The sequence below is a fragment of the Arachis stenosperma genome, chromosome 10 (genome assembly GCF_014773155.1).
Source record: "Arachis stenosperma cultivar V10309 chromosome 10, arast.V10309.gnm1.PFL2, whole genome shotgun sequence".
Classification (NCBI taxonomy): domain Eukaryota; kingdom Viridiplantae; phylum Streptophyta; class Magnoliopsida; order Fabales; family Fabaceae; genus Arachis; species Arachis stenosperma.
In genome coordinates this window covers 105,289,501-105,303,011 of record NC_080386.1, presented here as the reverse complement: position 1 = coordinate 105,303,011, position 13,511 = coordinate 105,289,501, and the positions used below count along the sequence as shown (strand labels likewise).

The 13,511-nt window shown below is 40.4% G+C and overlaps 2 non-coding genes across 2 annotated transcripts; both read left to right on the top strand.

Moving 5' to 3' along the window:
- The first annotated feature begins 4,582 nt into the window (after positions 1 to 4,582).
- LOC130958217 (small nucleolar RNA R71) lies at positions 4,583 to 4,690 on the top strand. Its single transcript, XR_009077350.1, has one exon. It is a non-coding gene; the product is annotated as a small nucleolar RNA R71 (small nucleolar RNA).
- A 7,358-nt stretch (positions 4,691 to 12,048) lies between these two features.
- Positions 12,049 to 12,156, top strand: LOC130958630 (small nucleolar RNA R71). Its single transcript, XR_009077743.1, has one exon. It is a non-coding gene; the product is annotated as a small nucleolar RNA R71 (small nucleolar RNA).
- Positions 12,157 to 13,511: the final 1,355 nt, after the last annotated feature.

Below are 13,511 nucleotides of genomic sequence, written 5' to 3'. Positions count from 1 at the left end.
CGCTCATCACAACACCAAACTTAAATTGTTGCTTGTCCCCAAGCAACTGAAAGTCAAATAAGATAAAAAGAAGAGAATATGCAATGAACTCCAAAAACATCTATGAAGATCAGTATTAATTAGATGAGCGGGGCTTTTAGCTTTTTGCCTCTGAATAGTTTTGGCATCTCACTTTATCCTTTGGAATTCAGAATGATTGGCTTCTTTAGGAACTCAGAATCCGGATAGTGTTATTGATTCTCCTAGTTAAGTATGATGATTCTTGAACACAGCTACTTATTGAGTCTTGGCCGTGGCCCAAAGCACTCTGTCTTCCAGTATTACCACCGGATACATACATGCCACAGACACATAATTGGGTGAACCTTTTCAGATTGTGACTCAGCTTTGCTAAAGTCCCCAATTAGAGGTGTCCAGGGTTCTTAAGCACACTCTTATTTGCCTTGGATCACAACTCTTATTTTTTCGTTTTCTTTCTTTTTCTCATTTTTTTTCTTTTTTTTTCTTTTTCGGTTTTTGTTTTTTTTTTTTGTTTTTTGTATTCACTGCTTTTCTTGCTTCAAGAATCATTTTTATGATTTTTCAGATCCTCAGTAACATGTCTCCTTTTTCATCATTCTTTCAAGAGCCAACATCCATGAACCACAAATTCAAAAGACATATGCACTGTTCAAGCATACATTCAGAGAACAAAAGTGTTGCCACCACATCAATATAATTAAACTGTTATAAAATTTAAAATTCATGCAATTCTTCTCCTTTTCAATTAAGCACATTTTTATTAAGAGAGGTGATGGATTCATAGGACATTCATAACTTTAAGGCATAGACACTAAGACACTAATGATCATAAGACACAAACATAGACAAACATAAGCACTAAAAGTCGAAAAACAGAAGATTAAAGAACAAGGAAATTAAAGAACGGGTCCACCTTAGTGATGGCGGCTCTTTCTTCCTCTTGAAGATCCTATGGAGTGCTTGAGCTCCTCAATGTCTCTTCCTTGTCTTTGTTGCTCCTCTCTTATGATTCTTTGGTCTTCTCTAATTTCATGGAGGAGAATGGAGTGTTCTTGGTGCTCCACCCTTAGTTGTCCCATGTTGGAACTTAGTTCTCCTAGGGAGGTGTTTACTTGCTCCCAATAGTCTTGTGGAGGAAAGTGCATCCCTTGAGGCATCTCAGGGATCTCTTGATGAGAGGGGTCTCTTGTGTGCTCCATCCTTTTCTTGGTGATGGGCTTGTCCTCATCAATGGGGGTATCTCCTTCTATGTCAACTCCAACTGAATAACAGAGGTGACAAATGAGATGAGGAAAGGCTAGCCTTGCTAAGGTGGAAGACTTGTCCGCCACTTTATAGAGTTCTTGGGCTATAACCTCATGAACTTCCACTTCTTCTCCAATCATGATGCTATGAATCATGATGGCCCGGTCTAGAGTAACTTCGGACCGGTTGCTAGTGGGAATGATTGAGCGTTGAATGAACTCTAACCATCCTCTAGCCACGGGCTTGAGGTCATGCCTTCTCAATTGGACCGGCTTGCCTCTTGAATCTCTCTTCCATTGTGCGCCCTCTTCACATATAACTGTGAGGACTTGGTCCAACCTTTGATTAAAGTTGACCCTACTTGTGTAAGGGTGTTCATCTCCTTGCATCATAGGCAAGTTGAACGCTACCCTCACACTTTCCGGACTAAAATCCAAGTATTTCCCCCGAACCATAGTTAGATAATTCTTTGGATCCGGGTTCACACTTTGATCATGGTTCTTGGTGATCCATGCATTGGCATAGAACTCTTGAACCATCAAGATTCCGACTTGTTGAATGGGGTTGGTAAGTACTTCCCAACCTCTTCTTCGGATCTCATGGCGGATCTCCGGATATTCACCCTTTTTGAGTGAAAAGGGGACCTCGGGGATCACCTTCTTCAAGGCCACCACTTCATAGAAGTGGTCTTGATGCACCCTTGAGATGAATCTATCCATCTCCCATGACTCGGAGGTGGAAGCTTTTGCCTTCCCTTTCCTCTTTTTAGAGGTTTCTCCGGCCTTGGATGCCATAATGGTTATGGAAAAACGAAAAAGCAACGCTTTTACCACACCAAACTTAAAATGTTTGCTCGTCCTCGAGCAAAAGAAGAAAGAAGAGAGTAGAAGAAATAAGGGAGAGGGAGATGGTATTGTGTTCGGTCAAAGAAGGGGAAGAAGTGGTGTTTAGGTTGTGTGAAAATGAAGAAGGGAAGAAGGGTATTTATAGGAGAGAGGGGAGAAGGAGTTCGGCCAAGTATGGGTGGGTTTGGGAGGGAAAGTGGTTTGAATTTGAAGGGTGAGGTTGGTGGGGATTTATGAAGGATGGATGTGAGTGGTGAAGAGAAAGATGGGATTTGATAGGTGAAGGGTTTTTGGGGAAGAGGTGTTGAGGTGATTGGTGAATGGGGGAAGAAGAGAGAGAGTGGTGGTGGGGTCCTGTGGGGTCCACAGATCCTGTGGTGTCAAGGAAAAGTCATCCCTGCACCAAATGGCATCAAAATTCACGTTTTGAGCCATTTCTGGCGTTAAACGCCGGGCTGGTGCCCATTCCTGGCGTTTAACGCCAGGTTCTAGCCCTTTTCTGGCGTTTAACGCCAGTCTGGTGCCCCTTTCTGGCGTTAAACGCCCAGAATGGTGCCAGACTGGGCGTTAAACGCCCAACTGCTAGGCTTACTGGCGTTTGAACGCCAGCAGCATCTTCCTCCAGGGTGTGCTGTTTTTCTTCCTGTTTTCCATTTTGTTTTTGCTTTTTTCATTGATTTTTTAAATTCTTATGATCATCAACCTACAAAAAACATAAAATAACAAAAGAAAATATATAAAATATAATCATTGGGTTGCCTCCCAACAAGCGCTTCTTTAATGTCAGTAGCTTGACAGAGGGCTCTCAATGAGCCTTACAAATGATCAGAGCAATGTGGGAACTTCCCAACACCAAACTTAGAGTTTGGTTGTGGCCTCCCAACACCAAACTTAGAGTTTGACTGTGGGGGCTCTGTTTGTCTCTGATTTGAGAGAAGCTCTTCATGCTTCCTCTCCATGGTGACAGGGGGATATCCTTGAGCTTTAAACACAAAGGATTCTTCATTCACTTGAATGATCATTTCATCTCTATCAACATCAATCACAGCATTTGCTGTGGCTAGGAAAGGTCTGCCAAGGATGATGGTTTCATCCATGCATTTCCCAGTCTCTAGGACTATGAAATCAGTAGGGATGTAATGGTTCTCGATCTTAACCAAAACATTCTCTACAAGTCCATAAGCTTGTTTTCTTGAGTTGTCTGCCATCTCTAGTGAGATTTTTGCAGCTTGTACCTCAAAGATCCCTAGCTTCTCCATTACAGAGAGAGGCATGAGGTTCACACTTGACCCTAAGTCACACAAGGCCTTCTTGAAGGTCATGGTGCCTATGGTACAAGGTATTGAAAACTTCCCAGGATCTTGTTTCTTTTGAGGTAATTTCTGCCTAGACAAATCATCCAGTTCTTTGGTGAGCAAGGGAGATTCATCTTCCCAAGTCTCATTTCCAAATAACTTGTCATTTAGCTTCATGATTGCTCCAAGATATTTAGCAACTTGATCTTCAGTGACATACTCATCCTCTTCAGAGGAAGAATACTCATCAGAGCTCATGAAAGGCAGAAGTAAGTCCAATGGAATCTCTATGGTCTTATTTTGAGCCTCAGATTCCCATGGTTCCTCATTGGGGAACTCAGAGGAGGTTGGTGCACGCCCATTGAGGTCTTCCTCAGTGGCGTCCACCTCCTCTCTTTCCTCTCCATATTCGGCCATGTTTATGGCTTTGCACTCTCCTTTTGGATTTTCTTCTGTATTACTTGGGAGAGTACTAGGAGGGAGTTCAGTAATTTTCTTGCTTAGCTGTCCCACTTGTCCTTCCAAATTTCTGATGGAGGACCTTGTTTCATTCATGAAACTTTGAGTGGTTTTGATTGGATCAGAGACCATTGTTGCTAAGTCAGAGGTATTTTGCTTAGAACTCTCTGTCTGTTGCTGAGAAGATGATTGAAAAGGCTTGTTATTGCCAAGCCTGTTTCTTCCACCATTATTGTTATTGAAACCTTGTTGAGGTCTCTCTTGATTCTTCCATGAGAAATTTGGGTGATTTCTCCATGAAGAATTATAGGTGTTTCCATAGGGTTCTCCTAGGTAATTCACCTTTTCCATTGAAGGGTTCTCAGGATCATAAGCTTCTTCCTCAGATGAAGCATCCTTAGTACTGTTTGGTGCATTTTGCATTCCAGACAGACTTTGAGAAATCAAATTGACTTGTTGAGTCAATATCTTATTCTGAGCCAGTATGGCATTCAGAGTGTCAATCTCAAGAACTCCTTTCTTCTGACTAGTCCCATTATTCACAGGATTCCTTTCAGAAGTGTACATGAATTGGTTATTTGCAACCATTTCAATTAGCTCTTGAGCCTCTGTAGGCGTCTTCTTCAGATGAAGAGATCCTCCAGCAGAGCTATCCAAAGACATCTTGGATAGTTCAGAGAGACCATCATAGAAAATACCTATGATGCTCCATTCAGAAAGCATGTCTGAGGGACATTTTCTGATCAATTGTTTGTATCTTTCCCAAGCTTCATAGAGGGATTCTCCATCCTTCTGTCTGAAGGTTTGGACCTCCACTCTAAGCTTACTCCATCTTTGTGGTGGAAAGAACTTTGCCAAGAAGGCATTGACTAGCTTTTCCCAAGAGTCCAGGCTTTCTTTAGGTTGAGAGTCCAACCATATTCTAGCTCTGTCTCTTACAGCAAAAGGGAATAGCATCAGTCTATAGACCTCAGGGTCTACCCCATTAGTCTTGACTGTGTCACAGATTTGCAAGAACTCAGCTAAGAACTGATGAGGATCTTCCATTGGAAGTCCATGGAATTTGCAATTCTGTTGCATTAGAGAAACTAATTGAGGCTTAAGCTCAAAGTTGTTTGCTCCAATGGAAGGGATAGAGATGCTTCTCCCATAGAAGTCGGGAGTTGGTGCAGTAAAGTCACCCAGTACCTTCCTTGCATTGTTGGCATTGTTGTTGTTTTCGACTGCCATGTGTTTTTCTTCTTTGAAGAATTCGGTCAGGTCCTCTAAAGAGAGTTGTGCTTTGGCTTCTCTTAGCTTTCTCTTCAAGGTCCTTTCGGGTTCAGGATCAGCTTCAACAAGAATGCCTTTGTCTTTGTTCCTGCTCATATGAAAGAGAAGAGAACAAGAAAATGTGGAATCCTCTATGTCACAGTATAGAGATTCCTTGAGGTGTCAGAGGAAAAGAAAAATAGAAAGAAGAAGGAGAAGAAGAATTCGAACTTTAATTAGATAAGGTTCGAATTGTGCATTAAAAAGGAGTGGTACTCCATAAATAGAAGGATGTGAGAAGGAGGGAAGAGAATTTTCGAAAATTCAATAAAAGAGATGCTGATAATTTTTCGAAAATTGAAAGTGGAAAAGAAATCAAGTGATTTTTGAAAAAGATTTTGAAATTAGAAATTAGAAAGATTTGATTGAAAACTATTTTTGAAAAAGATGTGGTTAAAAAGATTTGATTGAGAAGATATGACATGAAAACAATTTTAAAAAGATATGATTTTAAAAATTAATGACTTGCCTAACAAGAAAAGATATGATTCAAACATAAAACCTTCCTCAACAGGAAAGGCAAAAAGTGTTCAATCAAATCATTAATTGTTAGTAAGTATCTTTGAAAAAGGAAAGAAATTGATTTTGAAAACATTTGATTGATAAGATTTGATTTGAAAAAGATTTGGTTTTGAAAAACTTTGAAAACTTGAAAAAAATTGATTTGAAAACAAAATCTTCCCCCTTTAGCCATCCTGGCGTTAAACGCCCAGAATGGTATCCATTCTGGCGTTTAACGCCCAAAATGCACCCTTTTTGGGCGTTAAACGCCCAACCAGGTACCCTGGCTGGCGTTTAAACGCCAATCTGCCTTCTTCAATGGGCATTTTTGAATGCCCAGCTTTTTCTGTATAATTCCTCTGCAGTATGTTCTGAATCTTCAATTCCTTGTATTATTGACTTGAAAAGACACAAATAAAAAATGTTTTTGGATTTTTAATAATCAAAATGCAACAAGAATCAAATAACAATGCATGCAAGACACCAAACTTAGCAGTTTGTATACTACTGACACTATATGAGACACATAAACACTCAAGCCAAAAGAATTCAAAGATCAGAGTAAGAAATCATCAAGAAGTACTTGAAGATCCTTAAGACACATGAATGAATGCATGCTATTGACACCAAACTTAAGATGAGACACTAGACTTAAGCAAGAAACATCAAATATTTTTGGTTTTTATGATTTTGTGATTTTTTTTGGATTTTTTCGAAAATTAAGTGGAAAAGAAAATAAAGGTATCAAAATTCTTAATTAGAATTCCAGGAATCATGCAATGTTAGTCTAAAGCTTTAGTCTAAAGGAATTAGACATAGCTAGCTAAGCTTCAGCAGGACATTGCATTCAAGAGCTCAATTGATGAGGATCAATCAGCTTTGGTGATGATAAGAACATCACCTTGAAACACTAGAATTCATTCTTAAGAACTCTGAAAAAAAAAATACCTAATCTAAGCAACAAGATGAACCGTCAGTTGTCCATACACAAGAACAATCCCCGGCAACGGCGCCAAAAACTTGGTGCACGAAATTGTGATCAATACTTTTCAAAACATGAACAATCCCCGGTAATGGCTCCAAAGACTTGGTGCTCAATACCATGGCATAAACACAACTTCGCACAACTAACCAGCAAGTGCACTGGGTCGTCCAAGTAATAAACCTTACGCGAGTAAGGGTCGATCCCACGGAGATTGGTGGTATGAAGCAAGCTATGGTCATCTTGTAAATCTCAGTCAGGCAGACTCAAATGGGTATAGTGATAAACGAATAAAGCATAAAGATAAAGATAGAGATACTTATGTATATCATTGGTGTAAGAGCTTCAGACAAGCGTATGAAGATGCCTTCCCTTCCGTCTCTCTGCTTTCCTACTGCCTTCATCCAATCCTTCTTACTCCTTTCCATGGCAAGCTCGTGTAGGGTTTCACTGTTGTCAGCAGCTACCTCCCATCCTCTCAGTGAAAATACGTCCCTGATGCTCTGTCACAGCATAGGCTAATCATCTGTCGGTTCTCGTTCAGGCCGGAGTAATATCCATTGATACTTTTGCGTCTGTCACTAACGCCCTAGCCTGCTAGGAGTTTGAAGCACGTCACAGTCATTCAATCATTGAATCCTACTCAGAATACCACAGACAAGGTGAGACCTTCCGGATTCTCTTGAATGCCGCCATCAGTTCTTGCCTATACCACGAAGACTCTGATCTCACAGAATGGCTGGCTCGTTTGTCAGGCGAGCACTCGGTTGTCAGGCGATCAACCATGCATCGTGCAATCAGAAATCCAAGAGATATTCACTAAGCCTCGAATGCTTGTAGAACAAGAATGGTTGTCAGTCACCTTGTTCATAGGTGAGAATGATGATGGGCGTCAATCATCACCTTCATCAAGTTGAAGAACAAGTGATATCTTGGACAAAGAACAAGCGGAATTGAATAGAAGAACAATAGTAATTGCATTAATACTCGAGGTACAGCAGAGCTCCACACCTTAATCTATGGTGTGTAGAAACTCCACCGTTGAAAATACATAAGCATAAGGTCTAGGCATGGCCGAATGGCCAGCCTCCCAATGATCTAAGATAGCATAAAACGAAGATAGCTACCAAAGTCTACAGATACAATAGTAAAAGGTCCTACTTATAGATAACTAGTAGCCTAAGGTGTACAAAGATGAGTAAATGACATAAAAATCCACTTCCGGGCCCACTTGGTGTGTGCTTGGGCTGAGCAATGAAGCATTTTCGTGTAGAGACTCTTCTTGGAGTTAAACGCCAGCTTTTATGCCAGTTTGGGCGTTTAACTCCCAATTAAGTGCCAGTTCCGGCGTTTAACGCTGGAATTTCTTGAGGTGATTTTGAACGCCGGTTTGGGCCATCAAATCTTGGGCAAAGTATGGACTATCATATATTGATGGAAAGCCCAGGATGTCTACTTTCCAACGCCGTTGAGAGCGCGCCAATTGGGCTTCTGTAGCTCCAGAAAATCCACTTCGAGTGCAGGGAGGTCAGAATCCAACAGCATCTGCAGTCCTTTTGAGTCTCTGGATCAGATTTTTGCTCAGATCCCTCAATTTCAGCCAGAAAATACCTGAAATCACAGAAAAACACACAAACTCATAGTAAAGTCCAGAAAAGTGAATTTTAATTAAAAACTAATAAAAATATACTAAAAACTAACTAAAAGATACTAAAAACATACTAAAAACAATGCCAAAAAGCGTACAAATTATCCGCTCATCACAACACCAAACTTAAATTGTTGCTTGTCCCCAAGCAACTGAAAGTCAAATAAGATAAAAAGAAGAGAATATGCAATGAACTCCAAAAACATCTATGAAGATCAGTATTAATTAGATGAGCGTGGCTTTTAGCTTTTTGCCTCTGAATAGTTTTGGCATCTCACTTTATCCTTTGGAATTCAGAATGATTGGCTTCTTTAGGAACTCAGAATCCGGATAGTGTTATTGATTCTCCTAGTTAAGTATGATGATTCTTGAACACAGCTACTTATTGAGTCTTGGCCGTGGCCCAAAGCACTCTGTCTTCCAGTATTACCACCGGATACATACATGCCACAGACACATAATTGGGTGAACCTTTTCAGATTGTGACTTAGCTTTGCTAAAGTCCCCAATTAGAGGTGTCCAGGGTTCTTAAGCACACTCTTATTGTCTTGGATCACAACTTTATTTCTTTCTTTTTCTTTCTTTTCTTTTTTCTTTTTTTTTTCGGTTTTTCTCTCTTTTTTTTTTTTGTATTCACTGCTTTTTCTTGCTTCAAGAATCATTTTTATGATTTTTCAGATCCTCAGTAACATGTCTCCTTTTTCATCATTCTTTCAAGAGCCAACATTCATGAACCACAAATTCAAAAGACATATGCACTGTTCAAGCATACATTCAGAGAACAAAAGTGTTGCCACCACATCAAAATAATTAAACTGCTATAAAATTCAGAATTCATGCAATTCTTTCCTTTTCAATTAAGCACGTTTTTATTCAAGAAAGGTGATGGATTCATAGGACATTCATAACTTTAAGGCATAGACACTAAGACACTAATGATCACAAGACACAAACATGGATAAACATAAGCATAGAATTCGAAAAACAGAAGAATAAAGAGCAAGGAAATCAAAGAACGGGTCCACCTTAGTGATGGCGGCTCTTTCTTCCTCTTGAAGATCCTATGGAGTGCTTGAGCTCCTCAATGTCTCTTCCTTGCCTTTGTTGCTCCTCTCTCATGATTCTTTGGTCTTCTCTAATTTCATGGAGGAGAATGGAGTGTTCTTGGTGCTCCACCCTTAGTTGTCCCATGTTGGAACTTAGTTCTCCTAGGGAGGTGTTTACTTGCTCCAAATAGTCTTGTGGAGGAAGGTGCATCCCTTGAGGTATCTCAGGAATCTCTTGTTTGCTCCATCTTTTTCTTAGTGATGGGCTTGAGGTCATGCCTTCTCAGTTGAACCGGCTTCAGATGCCATAAATGGTTATGGAAAAACAAAAAGCAATGCTTTTACCACACCAAACTTAAAAGGTTTGCTCGTCCTCGAGCAAAAGAAGAAAGAAGAGAGTAGAAGTAGAAGGAATGAGGAAGAAGGGAATGGCGTTGTGTTCGGCCAAAGAGAGGGGGAGAAGTGGTGTTTAGGTTGTGTGAAGATGAAGGAGTGAAGAAGGGTTTATGGGGAAGAGGTGTTGAGGTGATTGGTGAATGGGTGAAGAAGAGAGAGAGAGTGGTGGGGTTGGTGGGGATCCTGTGGGGTCCACAGATCTTGTGGTGTCAAGGAAAAGTCATCCCTGCACCAAATGGCCTTCAAAATCACGTTTTGAGCCATTTCTGGCGTTAAACGCCGGGCTGGTGCCCATTCCTGGCGTTTAACGCCAGGTTCTAGCCCTTTTCTGGCGTTTAACGCCAGTCTGGTGCCCCTTTCTGGCGTTAAACGCCCAGAATGGTGCCAGACTGGGCGTTAAACGCCCAACTGCTAGGCTTACTGGCGTTTGAACGCCAGCAGCATCTTCCTCCAGGGTGTGCTGTTTTTCTTCCTGTTTTCCATTTTGTTTTTGCTTTTTTTCATTGATTTTTTAAATTCTTATGATCATCAACCTACAAAAAACATAAAATAACAAAAGAAAATATATAAAATATAATCATTGGGTTGCCTCCCAACAAGCGCTTCTTTAATGTCAGTAGCTTGACAGAGGGCTCTCAATGAGCCTTACAAATGATCAGAGCAATGTGGGAACCTCCCAACACCAAACTTAGAGTTTGGTTGTGGCCTCCCAACACCAAACTTAGAGTTTGACTGTGGGGGCTCTGTTTGTCTCTGATTTGAGAGAAGCTCTTCATGCTTCCTCTCCATGGTGACAGGGGGATATCCTTGAGCCTTAAACACAAAGGATTCTTCATTCACTTGAATGATCATTTCACCTCTATCAACATCAATCACAGCTTTTGCTGTGGCTAGGAAAGGTCTGCCAAGGATGATGGTTTCATCCATGCATTTCCCAGTCTCTAGGACTATGGAATCAGTAGGGATGTAATGGTTCTCGATCTTAACCAAAATTCTCTACAAGTCCATAAGCTTGTTTTCTTGAGTTGTCTGCCATCTCTAGTGAGATTTTTGCAGCTTGTACCTCAAAGATCCCTAGCTTCTCCATTACAGAGAGAGGCATGAGGTTCACACTTGACCCTAAGTCACACAAGGCCTTCTTGAAGGTCATGGTGCCTATGGTACAAGGTATTGAAAACTTCCCAGGATCTTGTCTCTTTTGAGGTAATTTCTGCCTAGACAAGTCATCCAGTTCTTTGGTGAGCAAGGGAGATTCATCTTCCCAAGTCTCATTTCCAAATAACTTGTCATTTAGCTTCATGATTGCTCCAAGATATTTAGCAACTTGATCTTCAGTGACATACTCATCCTCTTCAGAGGAAGAATACTCATCAGAGCTCATGGAAGGCAGAAGTAAGTCCAATGGAATCTCTATAGTCTCATTTTGAGCCTCAGATTCCCATGGTTCCTCATTGGGGAACTCAGAGGAGGTTGGTGCACGCCCATTGAGGTCTTCCTCAGTGGCGTCCACCTCCTCTCTTTCCTCTCCATATTCGGCCATGTTTATGGCTTTGCACTCTCCTTTTGGATTTTCTTCTGTATTACTTGGGAGAGTACTAGGAGGGAGTTCAGTAATTTTCTTGCTCAGCTGTCCCACTTGTCCTTCCAAATTTCTGATGGAGGACCTTGTTTCATTCATGAAACTTTGAGTGGTTTTGATTAGATCAGAGACCATTGTTGCTAAGTCAGAGGTATTCTGCTTAGAACTCTCTGTCTGTTGCTGAGAAGATGATGGAAAAGGCTTGTTATTGCCAAGCCTGTTTCTTCCACCATTATTGTTATTGAAACCTTGTTGAGGTCTCTCTTGATTCTTCCATGAGAAATTTGGGTGATTTCTCCATGAAGAATTATAGGTGTTTCCATAGGGTTCTCCTAGGTAATTCACCTTTTCCATTGAAGGGTTCTCAGGATCATAAGCTTCTTCCTCAGATGAAGCATCCTTAGTACTGTTTGGTGCGTTTTGCATTCCAGACAGACTTTGAGAAATCAAATTGACTTGTTGAGTCAATATCTTATTCTGAGCCAGTATGGCATTCAGAGTGTCAATCTCAAGAACTCCTTTCTTTTGACTAGTCCCATTATTCACAGGATTCCTTTCAGAAGTGTACATGAATTGGTTATTTGCAACCATTTCAATTAGCTCTTGAGCCTCTGTAGGCGTCTTCTTCAGATGAAGAGATCCTCCAGCAGAGCTATCCAAAGACATCTTGGATAGTTCAGAGAGACCATCATAGAAAATACCTATGATGCTCCATTCAGAAAGCATGTCTGAGGGACATTTTCTGATCAATTGTTTGTATCTTTCCCAAGCTTCATAGAGGGATTCTCCATCCTTCTGTCTGAAGGTTTGGACTTCCACTCTAAGCTTACTCCATCTTTGTGGTGGAAAGAACTTTGCCAAGAAGGCATTGACTAGCTTTTCCCAAGAGTCCAGGCTTTCTTTAGGTTGAGAGTCCAACCATATTCTAGCTCTGTCTCTTACAGCAAAAGGGAATAGCATCAGTCTATAGACCTCAGGGTCTACCCCATTAGTCTTGACTGTGTCATAGATTTGCAAGAATTCAGCTAAGAACTGATGAGGATCTTCCATTGGAATTCCATGGAACTTGCAATTCTGTTGCATTAGAGAAACTAATTGAGGCTTAAGCTCAAAGTTGTTTGCTCCAATGGCAGGGATAGAGATGCTTCTCCCATAGAAGTCGGGAGTAGGTGCAGTAAAGTCACCCAGCACCTTCCTTGCATCGTTGGCATTGTTGTTGTTTTTGGCTGCCATGTCTTCTTCGTCTTTGAAGAATTCGGTCAGGTCCTCTAAAGAGAGTTGTGCTTTGGCTTCTCTTAGCTTTCTCTTCAAGGTCCTTTCAGGTTCAGGATCAGCTTCAACAAGAATGCCTTTGTCTTTGTTCCTGCTCATATGAAAGAGAAGAGAACAAGAAAATGTGGAATCCTCTATGTCACAGTATAGAGATTCCTTGAGGTGTCAGAGGAAAAGAAAAATAGAAAGAAGAAGGAGAAGAAGAATTCGAACTTTAATTAGATAAGGTTCGAATTGTGCATTAAAAAGGAGTGGTACTCCATAAATAGAAGGATGTGAGAAGGAGGGAAGAGAATTTTCGAAAATTCAATAAAAAAGATGTTGATAATTTTTCGAAAATTGAAAGTGGAAAAGAAATCACGTGATTTTTGAAAAAAAATTTTGAAATTAGAATTTAGAAAGATTTGACTGAAAACTATTTTTGAAAAAGATGTGGTTAAAAAGATTTGATTGAGAAGATATGATTTGAAAACAATTTTAAAAAGATATGATTTTAAAAATTAATGACTTGCCTATCAAGAAAAGATATGATTCAAACATAAAACCTTCCTCAACAGGAAAGGCAAAAAATGTTCAATCAAATCATTAATTGTTAGTAAGTATCTTTGAAAAAGGAAAGAAATTGATTTTGAAAACATTTGATTGATAAGATTTGATTTGAAAAAGATTTGGTTTTGAAAAACTTTGAAAACTTGAAAAAAAATTGATTTGAAAACAAAATCTTCCCCATTTAGCCATCCTGGCGTTAAACGCCCAGAATGGTATCTGTTCCGGGGGTTACCTGAAACGCGTAGCTCGGTCGTCTAGAGATGCCCGAGGTGGGGGTCAGGGACCCGAGCTTGATGTGTTGGCGGTTGGTGGTTGTACCTGCAATGACACTCCAATGCTTAAGTTAGCATGGGTCCAAGCAG